Genomic DNA, 14,565 nt, shown 5'->3' on the forward strand with positions numbered 1-14,565 from the left:
TGTTAATTGACTTATGTATTAATTTTTAAATTTTTTAATTTTGTTTTAATTTTCTTAATTTTTTTTGTTACATAGCCTATTTACCTCCATACCCAAAATTTTTCTAAAAATTCAGATTGAAAAGTTCAATATTTAGATAAGAGTTTTTCTAAATTTATTTTTATAAAAAAATAACGAAACAATTTTAGCTTGGAAAACATTGCAAATATTTGACAAAGAAACACCATGCACCCACTTTTGATCGCCAGTGTAGGGTTTCCTCAATCACATGGTTTTTTAAATACAATTTTAAAAATGTTTTACTTTAAGATTTGTCTGTATTAATAAATATGCGAGTTTTACAATCAGTTTATCGTAAATGTTAAATAGTTTTATTTCATGGTATGTTTAATTGCCTTCTGTTATTGAACTTTTACTCATATTCATAAAAGTTATGTGTCAATGTGAATCCCGGGATTACTTAAAACATATCCCGAAATCCCGGGATCACAATTCTCCGCATATTTTGGCATCCCTAATGAATACGTTTGTGCTTACACAGAAATTCTCGTACATACCCAGCCAGCAAAATATCCGGAAACGTATCCGAAAATGGAAACAATTTCGTATAATAACCTGATGTTTCATCCGTTTTCCGATTCCATTTTCGGACGTTTTTCAGATCAATTCTCCCACCAAAGTGTTCATCCGAAACGTATATGCAGAAAACTATCGAAAATTGTTGTAAAATGGATGCGCTTTCGACTATTTTCCTGAAATTTGTCTGATTAAATCTTTCGTTGAAAACGATTTCATTATGAACTTCACAGAAACTTTTTCATAGTTGCCGGAAACCAAATAAAAAACCATTTTAAGATTCAGCAATCATTTCAAATTTGAATAAATAATTTTATGCGTTGCTTCTGACGGAATTCGAACCTGGGACCTCCTCAAAGCTAACAAATAGTACCACACTTCTCTGCACACTCAGCTACTGGTGAATACGTATACATGTTTTCAAATGCTCAGTTTGAACAAATATTTTAAAATTATTGTTTTGAAATAAGATGATGACATTTTTCGGATACGAAAAATCAACAAATATGAAAATTGTTTTCTGAATATTTCCGGATACGAAAAATGTACGAAAACTGCAATTTCGGCAAAAATTACGTTTCTCTTCTGGCTGGGTACGTACATACATACATACATACATATTTGCTAAGTACATATTATTTAGTTGCTCATACGCCAAGTCATACATAAATAAATGTCGAAATTGGCACAGAAATGTAACTCGCTTAGTAAATTGACATATATTTGTCTCACTTTCGTCCCACGCAGATTAACCGCCCAATTCTGTGTTTTCTTGATAAATTTTTTGTAAAGAAATTTTATAAAGATTTTTATCAAACCATAGGTCTAAAATGAATTTGGAGCCAGCGAGTTTTACTATCTAGTTTTTTTTTTTCAAAAAGTGGCTCACCTGTTGAAACAGCTGTATTGAAAACTAGCCAAAATGTGTATCTGGGGTTTTTGGGGACGAGGAATCCATTTCTGGCATTAATTTTTTTCTTTTGAGGGCCGCCAGAGGGCGCTTCCGTACTTTTTTTTATGGATTTTAATGCTTTTTTCCGAAATCGACAACATTGTTGCGAAAATCCACAAAATTTTACTGTCTCATAATGCAATTTAAATTTTTAAATAGTCTCCAATGTTCAGCATTGAAATTTTATTTTTCATTTTTTTTATTTTTATTATTTTTTTTATTTTACATATTAAACACAGTATGAAAATGAAAAAGCACAGTATGAAAATGAAAAAGCATGCTGTCACACATGTCATTTGTCATACAATATGTCGATAAACAGTATTTCCAACATAATATTAAAAAAATACGTTATACGTATTTAAAAATTGAAACATTATAAATTGTTTATGTTTTTTTCATTTACATTTCATGTTTTTATCTTTCAAGTTGAATTTATGGAAAAAAAATATGTGACCTGGTCTACGGAAAGGGGGCTTAGGTGTCAAAAAATCAATTTTCACTTTTTGGTTGATTCGGATGGAAGATGAGATGCTTTTTCACGTGGTGAAAAGCAGAAAATCCTAACTTGCTTAGAAGTGTACTAAAAATGTAGAGAAAGAAGAGTAAAAATACGACAAAATATAATTTATTGGTAATGAACAAAATACATTGAATTATAAGCTGTGGTATAAGTGGTATCAGTGTATGGCATTCATTATTACAACAATCTTTTGACAGAAATTTTGTTACCAGCTCCTCCTCCTTTACATCAACAACATACAGGTCCATCTTAACAAAAGTTTGTTCGGTATCATCTTCTGCCTGAGATACACATACTTCGTCTTCATCATCATCGCTCTCTTCATAGTTTTCATCATCGTTTTCATCATCCTTTTCATGGAAATATTGTCCGTATACGGCACTGAACTCCTCATCAACACTCATGTTTCATTTCATGCGAAATGCGAAGACGATAATCAACAGAAACAGTAAACGTCACTTCTTCAGTGTTACTTTTTTAAATGTTCCACACTAGCAACTTACACGATGAACTATAATAATATTCCGACCAACAACAACACTTACTGGACCAACAACAACACTTACTGGACGTCCGGCGCGGAGAACAATTAACGAGATAATGAGAAACTGACGAAACGAGTTGCTTACTTTTAACAGCTTTTTCACAGAAAACTAGTTTTCGCACGTAAGCTCCCTTTTCGTAGACCAGGTCACATATATTAAAATGAGAAAAAAATTGTTTTGTAAAATTCAGAGAACATGAATATACCTCCCATCCCCCTAATTTTCAACATTTTAGGCTATTTAAAAATTGAAATTTCTTTATAAGAAAGTCACATTTCGTGGATTTTCGCAACAATGTTGTCGATTTTCGGAAAAAAGCGTTATAATCCATAAAAAAGGTACGTCAGCGCCCTCTGGTGGCACTAAAAAAAAAACTTTAATGCCAGAAATGGGTGGCTCGACCCCAAAAACCCCCAGATACACATTTTGGCTAGTTTTCAATACAGCCGTTTCAACAGGTGAGCCACTATTTGAAAAAAAAGAAACTCATTTTAGACCTATGGTTTCTTGGGCAAAAATACTTGAAATTACCCAAATAACAATAATCGAGATGTGCCGGCTAGCACACCCTGTGTATTTAGTATAACTCATAAATATGTATATGAAGGGTATGCAATTCGTGCAAAAAAGCAATTTTTTGAGTATAACGAAGAGTAAATCTAATATACTGTGACTGGTACATTTTTTTGTATAGAAAACAAATGTAAGCATGTAATAAAAATCCAATCGTATACATATGTATATGTGTATGAAGAATTGAGTGGATTTACATAAAACAATAAATAAATATAATGAAATAATGCGATTTTCTTCCAAATGCACGGGTAGGCATTTTCAGCATACGCAGCGAAAGTGAGATATGTAAGTATATTTGTTTGTGCATGAACTGATAAAATGTATTGATATATTGGGCGGAGGAAAGTACCCTGCAAACCAAAGTTGTTGTAAAAGAATCGAAGTGTGCTTGGTACATTTTATCTTAAAAATCAGCAAAAAATTGGAATGAGAAAAAAATGATTTCCTTACGAATTCTTCAAGAGTTCTCTACTATTTAGAGACAAAAAAATGGTTTGCGGGTTATACATAATCCACATGTCGCTCATTTAATTCAATAGCGCCATAACTCAAAAAAGCAACTCTCGATATAAACGCCCATAGTAGAAGTGAATACATATTTTGTTGTAGTGAAATACTGAGAAATTTTTGCACAACATATAAGAATAGGTAACGATAACTTCTGCATAACCAACTCTTTTTTTTTTGATCATGATACAATTGAAGTAAATAGCGATATGTATATTTTTATACAAATTTAATCAAAAATATTTCAAATACAAAAATATTGTTTTTAATAAATTCATCTAAATATGGTGTATTTTAGAACGAATTTCTGTTGTCTCTTGTAAATTTTTGTTGATAAGAAAATCGGCTTCGGCATTGTGACGAACCAACGTTGGTTTGAACTAAAAATTACACTCAAGGCAGCACAATGCTGTAACCGGTTTGTCTCCAAACCAAAGTTGACAGGGGATGAAGGAAATTCATTCCAAAATACATCATAATCCTAGCGTGTCGGAAGCTGCAACACCCAAAAAAGTGTTTAATTTCAAACAAAACCAAGCAAACCACTTCTAACATTCTTCTTCTTCTTCTTAATTGGCGCTGTGACTGCCTAAGCGATTTTGGTCGAGTCCAAAACAGCACGCCAGTCATTTCTCTTCTGTGCTAACTGCCGCCAATTGGAAATGCCAAGTGAAGCCAAGTCCTTCTCCACCTCGTCTTTCCAACGCAGAGGAGGCCTTCCTCTTCCTCTGTTACCAGCATCGCGGATCGCGTTGAATATTTTCAGAGCAGGAGCGTTTCTGTCCATCCGAACGACATGGCCAAGCCAGCGGAGCCGCTGAATTTTAATTCGCTGCACTATGTCTATATCGTTGTAAAGCTCATACAGCTCATCGTTAAATCGTCTGCGATATTCGCCATCACCAACGCGTAAAGGTCCGTAAATCTTTCGCAGAATCTTTCTCTCGAAAACTCCAAGAGCCGCCTCATCAGATGCTTTCATTGTCCATGCTTCCGCGCCATACACCAGCACAGGCATGATGAGTGACTTATAGAGTGTGATCTTTGTACGACGAGAGAGGACTTTACTTCTCAATTGCCTACTCAGCCCAAAGTAGCACTTGTTGGCAAGAGTGATTCTCCGTTGGATTTCAAGGCTGACATTATTATTGGTGTTAATGCTGGTTCCCAAATAAACGAAGTCGTCTACTTTTTCAAACTTGTAACTGTCAACAGTGACGTGGGTGCCAAGACGCGTATGCTCTGACTGTTTGTGTGCTGACAGGAGATACTTCGTTTTGTCCTCGTTCACCACCAGACCCATTCGCTTTGCTTCTCTATCCAATCCCGAGAAGGCAGAACAGACGTAGCCCTTGTTTTTACCGATAATATCGATGTCGTCGGCATACGCCAGCAATTGTACGCTCTTATAAAGTATTGTGCCTGAGCGGTTCAGTTCTGCGGCTCTTATTATCTTCTCCAACATAAGATTAAAGAAATCACACGAAAGGGAGTCCCCTTGTCTGAAACCTCGTTTGGTATCAAACGGCTCGGAGAGGTCCTTCCCTATTCTGACGGAGCTGGTGGTATTGCTCAACGTCATTTTACACAGCCGTATTAGTTTCGCGGGGATACCAAATTCAGACATCGCGGCATAAAGGCAACTTCTCTTCGTGCTGTCGAAAGCGGCTTTGAAATCGACAAATAGATGGTGTGTGTCGATCCTATTCTCGCGGGTCTTTTCCAAGATTTGGCGTATTGTGAATACCTGATCTATGGTGGATTTTCCAGGCCTAAAGCCACACTGATAAGGTCCAATCAGCTCGTTGACGGTGGGCTTCAGTCTTTCGCACAATACGCTCGATAAGACCTTGTAACCTATGCTTAGAAGGCTAATTCCGCGGTAGTTGGCGCGTATGGCGGGGTCGCCTTTCTTGTGGATTGGGCAGAGCACACTTAAATTCCAGTCGTCGGGCATGCGTTCATCTGACCATATTCTGCATACGAGCTGATGCATGCACCTCATCAGCTCCTCGCCGCCGTACTTGAATAGCTCGGCTGGCAGGCCGTCAGCTCCAGCAGCTTTGTTGTTTTTCAGCCGCGTAATCGCTATTCGTACCTCGTCATAGTCAGGCGGTGGGACAGCTACTCCATCATCATCGACTGGGGACTCGGGTTCGTCTTCCTCACTACTTTCAGCGCTGCTACCATTCAGTAGGTTATAAAAGTGTTCCCTCCACAATTTAAGTATATTCTGGACATCGGTCACTAGGTCGCCATTGTTGTTCTTACAGGAGTTCGCCCCGGTCTTGAAACCTTCCGTAAGTCGCCTAACCCTCTGGTAGAATTTTCGGGCGTTCTTCCTGTCGGCCAGCATCTCAAGCTCTTCGCACTCACGTATTTCGGCCTCTCTCTTCTTATTGCGGCAAATACGTCTCGCTTCCTTCTTCAGTTCCCTATAACGGTCCCACATGGCTCGCGTTGCGCCCGATCGCAGCGTGGCCCTGTAGGCGGCATCTTTTTTCTCTGCGGCTTCTTGACATTCCTCATCGTACCAGTTGTTCTTTCGGGCTCGCTGAAATCCAACTACTTCTTCGGCGGCGGTACTTAATGATCGGGAAATGTGGTTCCACTGCTCGCGTACGTCGGATTGTTGAAGAGTGCTCTCAGAGAGCAGGTGTGTGAGTCGAGTGGCGAATAAATTGGCCGTCTGTTGTGATTGCAGCTTTTCGACGTTAAGCTTTCCTTGCATTGTTGGGCGCACATTTTTTGCTGCACAGAGGCGGGTGCGTATCTTGGCTACAACAAGATAGTGGTCCGAGTCGATGTTTGGCCCTCGGAGTGTACGTACGTCCAAAACGCTTGAAGCATGCCTTCCGTCTATCACAACATGATCGATTTGGTTTCTCGTTTTTCGATCTGGAGACAGCCATGTAGCTTGGTGGATGTTCTTATGCTGGAACCTAGTATATACATATTACCATTTTCGGGCCCCGGCGAAGTGGATCAGCCTCAGTCCGTTATCGGACGTTTCGTCGTGGAGGCTGAATTTTCCGACAGTGGCGTCAAAGATCCCTTCCTTGCCCACCTTGGCATTAAAATTGCCAAGCACGGTTTTGACATCGTGTCGAGGGCAGCGCTCATATGTACGTTCCAAGCGCTCATAGAAGAGATCCTTGGACGCCTCATCCTTCTCTTCCGTCGGGGCATGGGCGCAGATGAGCGAGATGTTGAAGAATCTAGCTTTGATGCGGATTGTGGCTAGACGTTCGTCCACCGGGGTGAACGCCAGTACTCGGCGACGGAGTCTCTCTCCTACCACGAATCCAACACCGAATTTGCGCTCCTTTACGTGGCAACTGTAGTAGACGTCGCAAGGCTTCACGCTTACTTTACCTTGCCCCGTCCATCGCATTTCTTGGATGGCGGTGATGTCAGCCTTTGTCTTCCCGAGGACATCAACCAGCCGGGCAGAGGCACCTTCCCCATTAAGGGTCCGGATATTCCAGGTGCATACCCTTAAATCATAGTCCTTTACACGTTTGCCGTGGTCGTCATCAGAAAAAGGGGGTCTCATCCGAGGCTGTTTTTTTCTTTTCATTGGGCGGGGTTTTAACGTGGCGGGACCCAAACCCAGCGCACGCGAAGTTTTACGCCTTCTCACTTTAGCTCGCTCCCAAACGGGTGTTTGGTTGCTACCCAGAGGATACGTGGATATAAATATCCGGACGTTGTGTGCTGCGATTTGAACCGTACGCACAAGAATCGCTTCTGGCCACTCCCAGGTGAATAGCAGTCAAAAGTTGTCCACTTCTGCGCACGGAACCACTTCTAACATTAGTCTCCACAAAAGACTTCTTTCTAAACTTCAGTGTACATAGGATGTGTGTAGTTCAACGTTGCATGCCAGAGTTATGTTTGTAAATGGGTCCAAACTTATTCTAGGTTGGTGAGAAGCTTTCAGCTTTTCCAGTCTACGTTAATTTTTTTCCTCCTTAGAGTTCTAGATTAACTTAATTGAAAACAGACAGAAGGAAAAAATCATGTTTTACCTAAATTATTCGTGAGTCCGTCACTTAGACACATAGTTTTCTCAAAGCAGGCATAATCAAAACTCTCCTGAAAAGTATAATTAAAAAACTCAAAATTTCTTTTGTTAAAGAACAAATAAAATAACTAAAATAAATAACAAAGATTTTTTTTTAATACTACGTGGGTTTTGTTAAAGAATGTACAGAAAAAATACAAAAAATAAACAAAACTTGTCTAAACTTGTCGATATGTGGTGTGCCTATAATTTCGACCAATGTGTGTATTTATAATACTTGAACCTAGGCCCTGTTGAGTGGTAACGCGTTTCTCTAACCACTCAAAAAATACGTTGGCAAAAAAAAAGAGCTAGGTGGTGCTACTCCAATAGGAATGTATTTTAGCAAAGTTTGAAGAGCAGTTTCCACAAAAAAAATATTCACTAGTTGGCACTGGAGTCGAGATAACAAGGGTTACATGAAAACTAGAGAGGAGGCTTGATAGAGTGCGCTGCAGCATGCATATCTGACACATTTTATTGTTAGTTAAATATGGAAAATATTACCCTGATTTTGAATAAGAATTCATATTCAATTATATGTCATTTAATTTTTAATCGGAAATTGGCCCATAGGGAATTTACATGATTCAGCTTTGCCAGGCGATTATTTTAATCCAAAGTTGAACAATAGTTAGAAGCTGGCCAACTTTATTGAAAGCGATTAGCTGAAAGGCCATTTACACCAGGAAACTGCTGCATTTAACTAAAAGTTGCCTGTAAAATTGCCTCATGTAAATTACCCGCAAAGCGAACGGATATTCGCTAGTCACCACAATAACCGAAACTACTTACTCCTTGTTTTGCATTTGAACTTTTCTGACATTGTGAAATCGAAACAAAACTTAATACAAGTAGGGGAGCCCACGATGCTAAATCGGGATTTATTCACATGGAAATACTTGGGTTCGTCGGAACTTAATACTGATTAAATCATATGTGCTTCTGATGAATAAATTTTGTCGGTTCGCATGGAGCACGGGCGTACGGAAGAGTCCAAAAATGGGTGGAAAAAAAAAATTGGTCGAGCGCGTCCGATATTTATACAGACAAATCATCTCGTTGCCCTGTTCGTGGTGCTCCATAATATGATTTTGGTGGCTGGCTCAATATGTAGGCTGCCTATATGTTAATTTTGCCGACCTCAAGCGAATCCCCAATTCTACGCTTGGGCTCTGCCACTAAAAGGCATATGTTAATTAGCAAAATTTATCATGAATTTCTGGGAAAAAATATACTCGTCACGCTTTCATCAGTTTGCATTTCATTTAACTTAATAAACCTCTTCTTAGAAAATTTCCGATTCCATGACTACTTTTGGTTACAAACGTAAGTAAATTTATATGTACAATACATATGATTTCATTTTCACATAGCATCTACATATCGCACACCATTTTCAAAAGGAGCGCAACTAAAAAAAAAAAAATCGGTCAATTTTTTTTACACAAATCAATTTGTAGGATTTATCTCTAAATAATGCAAATACTTTTTCGTCATGATTATATTCACTAACTTGAAAACTACTGTTATGTCTGATTTTGTATCAATTGCGTTGAATCTGCAGCATACACAAGCACTTACATTTTCGGATCTGATTTTTGAGTTGTGCCTCTTTTGAAGATGGTGTGCGATATGTATGGATATCTGCATGTATGTTTGAATGTGTATCGCTTATGTACAAACAAAATTATGAAATGAGTAGACGGATTCTGCACGACATTTATTTGATTGTTTTGGCAATAATACAGCATTTTTCCATTTAAGCATACAAATATGTACTTACATGTACATGTACATTAGGGTGTTTAATTTTTAGGCGATATTTTTTTTCTCTGTTCTATCTGAAAATCTATAGATATTTCATAGAAAATAAAAAAAATATGACGTTTAAAAAAATAGAGGTTTCAAGGCAAATGTCTTCCGACCAACAGTTTTGGAATTTTTTCCTATTTGACCCTCAAATTACTTCGAACCTGACATTATGGGGGTCTATGGACCTCGGATTCGGGTTCAGCGAATGAATTTTTTCCTACTTTACCATCAAATGAACCTGACGTGATGGAGGTTAAAAGACCTGGGATTCGCATTAAGCGCCTCGAATAACATAGGGATATAGAGTTGGTTTAATATGCATAAAATCTTTCTTTTGTAAACCTATATTTTTTTTGAAAATATAGTTCATTTATTTTATAATCTGCCTTATCCTGAGTTTCACCTGAAAAACAATTCAGCCGAAAATTTGTCATCCGCCCATAGTAAAACCATGGAAACCAAAAGTGAAAAGTGAACCGGTGCGGGGAAAATGAAACTCATGATAAGGCCGAATATATACCAGAGATTTGAACCGGTTTTGAGCCGAACCGGTTTTGAACTGAACCATTAACCGAACTTTCACAAATGTTTGATCCGATTGACACTTGACACTTAAACTTGCGCGTTATTTTTTTTTTTTTTGATTTCCGAACCGTTGAACCGAACCGAAACCCCGGTTCAAAGACCAAAAAACCGCTTTGACGAACCAATCCAAAAGTGCTGAAATGGTTTGAACCGCTGAACCGAACCGACCAAGTTTTCCATCCGGTTCACATTCCTGATATATACCATATAAATCAAAATTTCAAATTTAGTTCACAAAAATTAAAAAAATTTTATCAAAATTTTCTACTTTTATTGAGAATTTCTAGAAAGTTTTCAAGTATGCACTTTGGTAGCCCATTCAAATTTAGTCAAAAGAAGTGCAAGAAAACGCTTATGTGCAAAAATCCGCCTCAAAAAAAAAAAAATTCGAAAATCAACGATATTTTATAGTCGATGCAAACTTGCACTTCATTGGGCTAAAATTGAATGGGCTACAAAACTGTACACTTCTGAATAAAAAGTTGAAAATTGTGATGAAGTTTTTTAATTTTTGTGAGCTTTATATAAAGTGTTAAACTTTGATTTATATTATAAAATGAACTATATTTTCATAAATAATTAATGCAAAAATTGTTCATGAATTATATTAGAACAGGGTGTACACTTTCCTTTGTCGCCTAGTGTAGTGAAAAACTTTACTTTTTATAGCGTTTTGTCACTACCGTGTCCTGTACAGAAATACAAATGTTAGATAGGGCTTTTCTATATTAAGGTATATTGCATATTTTTACGTTTGATAAAAGAACGAGTCAAGTATTTTATACAATTTTTGAAATAATCCTCAGTTTTAGTCACAGCCAGATAAATTTGGTAGTTTGTTTCTGTCTTCATTATTGCTACGCCTCGCTTTTCTACTCGATTGGCGCTGAAATGCCCCAGTTGTTAGCTCGAGCTTTTAGCATTTGTTTCCTCTATTTACATACAAGGATACAATTTTAAAAGGACATTTTCAATACTTACCAGTACTTATGCACCAAAAGATTGAATCTGATTAAATTCTACAGAATTTCCTCTTTAATTTGATGCCTTAAATATTTTTGAATTACTGACGTCAAAGTGAAAAACTAAACGCGATTTTATTATATTTGGCACATGGTATCGCGAATATTTATATTGATTTTTGTGTGTATTATATGTATAACGAGCTAGACATTCATAAAAAAATACTAATTATTAAATAAAAAAAGAGATATAGCCAATACTGGCCAAGAAAAGGAGTTTCTATTATTGCCATCAGTGCAAATTACAAATCCCGAAAATCTCGGGATTATTTCCAAGAATAACAGGATTTTTGGAACCTAAAAAAGTCCGGGACCCCGGGATTAATATTCCTATTACCTACAAACACAAAAGTTTAATCGTTTAAAGTATTCGATTCCCTCGCCACAAGAACAAGTGTTGGATTCTGTGGATCAGACTATTAATTCCTTTTTTATTTTGATGCGCCTGTCACATAATATGCGCTAATTTTTCTCTAGGCTAGGAAAAAATCCAAATCCAAATGGTAGCGTGGATTTTATATATATTATTCAGTTTAAATAATTTCTCAGAAAAAGCGAGTAATAGTGGCACTGTTGCGCATATGAAAGCCTCATTCTCGTACAAAACTTAAAGAGCTTCGAAGCTAAGCTCTCATTGGCGGTGTGGGATGGCTAATAGAAAGTAGGAACTTTCACTCAAATTTATATGCGAACTTATGTTTTACTACATCGACATTTTCCTTTTGATCCGCTACACTTATCGTATTTTTCTGTGCTGGGCCAAAGGGTTCATACAATTTTATACATCACATTTAGTTTGTCTGTTTAAACAGGTGTTAATCCTTATCCAAAACATTTTTGCAAATATTCAAGGGCTGTGAGCTTCTCCAAGTTTTTGTTGAGGGACGCTTTTACTTTTGCATCCATTACTAGCTCTAAGAGTAGCGATAATAGAAAGTTCCATTCGCACTGAGATCCTCTGTAACTGAGTAAGACTGAGTAGCTTATGAGGTCACCCGGAGTCCAAAGTATTCCGTTCTCGACTGGGCTTTAAAGTATGTTTATATATACATAAATATAAATTTAATCACAAAGCTCGTTTTTAATCACCTCGTTTACACAGGCAAATCTCAGATAATTAGCCGTCAAATTTGTCGGGCTTGTTATTCCCACATCTCAGGCAAAAGTTATGTGTCTTCTCTGTGCAACCGTGATCACTTTTTTCTGATATATTAAGCAATTTGAATATATGTATGTTAACTTAATTTTTTTATTAACAATACCTTTACAAACATCTTTTCCTTTCTAGCGTCCAGTTTGGTTTTTTTTACATTTGGCATTTCTCCTCTTCTTCACTCGATAAAACTAGGTTGGACATCGAAAAGTTATCGGTTTAATCTGAGATTATTTTATGATTACAGATTAAAGACGGAAGAATTTTGTATGGCTAATCTCTTTTTCTAATTACAGATTAGGGAGTTAAGCTCGAAAAGGGGGGTAATCTAATTATGTGTAAACCTAGTATTATGGTGAATTGCCTTGAATAAGGATGCCCCTAGGTACGGGTCGTATGATAGCTTGATCAGGCCCTGAATGTAGAAAGTGAAAGGGCTTAGTCAGGGAGTTTGGGTGATAGAAATAGATATTTTTGGTAACTGATAGTAAAAAGTCTCCCGTAAATTTTTACAATTTAATAAGTAGAATGTTGAAAGCATAGGGTACCCTTATAAAAATGTTATAATACCTTCAGTAATTATAGTAACATTCTCACCATTACTTTTTATTTAAGAGGGTTAGTAATCTTTTTTATTTCGCTCTTACTGTGAAGCATTTCCTTGAACATGTACACACGCACACATAGTTAAATGCATATACATACCCATTGGGAAAATGTAATGTATAGCAATCGAAAAAATAATCAGTAAAACAACACTTTTTTCCCACGGCGATGTCCTAGGAGAAGTGGGGAATTTTTTTGTTTTGGATACATTAGAATGCTGACTACATATTAAACAGTTATATAATCTAGTACTCATAAGAAATACCTTAAACTATTTATCACGCATCTAATGCATTACCACTTTTCCCACTGGGTACATTTGTATGAACGTACATATGGGTGCACATGATTGTATTCACCTATTTAAATGAGGTTTTCAAAAAAAAATAAAAAAAAAATAAAAAAAACTCCAACAAAAATAAAAAAGGAATACATCCTTTGAGCGGAAAAAAATAAACAAACAGAAATCAGGTAATCGGTGGTAATGAGCTGGCGTAACAGTAATGACGTTCACGCAGACTTCCATTTCCGGATAAATATTTTATGCATACATACGTACATATTTACACATTTAATTTCTGCAGCTCGATTGAAACATTTATAGCACAACGGAAATGTGTAAACACTTTTGTGAAATGAATAAACTGGAGAAAAGAAGTTCACCTATTTACTTAGTACCTGGCTACTCCTGAGTTTAGAACGAAGGAAAATACGTCGCAAAATAAATGTGTGGGTGTTTAAAAGCAATAATAAAGGAAATCAACGTTTACGCAAACTTTCCGGTCCGCCGCCTTTGGACACGTCATGGTATTGACAGTCGACCATGGCGATACCGCATCTCACTTATTTGGTAAGCTTCAAATCTGCGGATTAAACTACGGAAAAATATTCCATCGCAACCAAAGCTAAAGTAAATACAATATTGTCCTTCGCGTTCACCTTCGTGTATAGATTGGCGAAAACAAACTGAGTTAGTTATATCGAATTATATACTTTTGCTGTCTAACTGGCGCGCCTAAGTGGGCAAAAATCGAAAAATTCGTTGTCTGCAATGTGAACTTGCTTGGTATTTTTGTAAAGACAATTTATCCACTAAAGAGAATTAAACAGACATCTCCCTAAAAATTAATTATATGCCGCCAGGAAGCCATAAAGTCGACAAATTTTATACTAAGAATTTTAATAAGAGCATAGCCATGCGTAACCTCTTCACAGAAAAAAATGTCAAAAATATGTTCTTTGAAATAAAATGTTGGTTTGACGTTTCTTGTTTCCATGTAGATAGTAGAGAATTACAGAAATTAAAATTTTGAAATAAAATTAAACACAGGGTGTCCCTTCGGTGACACAAAAAAACAATTTTTTTAAATAAAATTTCAAAAAAAGCTAAATTTTAATGGAATGAATAAAAAATATATGTAAAAAAGGTTATTTTTTATTATTTTACTAAATAGTACGGGCTTTTAGCTTTCAAAAGAAAAAAATAAAAACCTGCTAATTTTTTGCACTTTCTGAAGTAATGCGTTTTTCGCAAATGAATAAAATAAGTTTTTCATTTTTTGACAGTGGTTTGAGATCTCCACGATTCGTTCCATTTTCAAAAATGAAGTGTAAGATTAAAAAGCTTGACCTGTGGACA

This window comes from Rhagoletis zephyria, unplaced genomic scaffold (genome assembly GCF_001687245.7).
Source record: "Rhagoletis zephyria isolate East Lansing unplaced genomic scaffold, Rhagoletis_zephyria_1.1 Rzeph_scaffold_01110, whole genome shotgun sequence".
Classification (NCBI taxonomy): Eukaryota; Metazoa; Arthropoda; class Insecta; order Diptera; family Tephritidae; genus Rhagoletis; species Rhagoletis zephyria.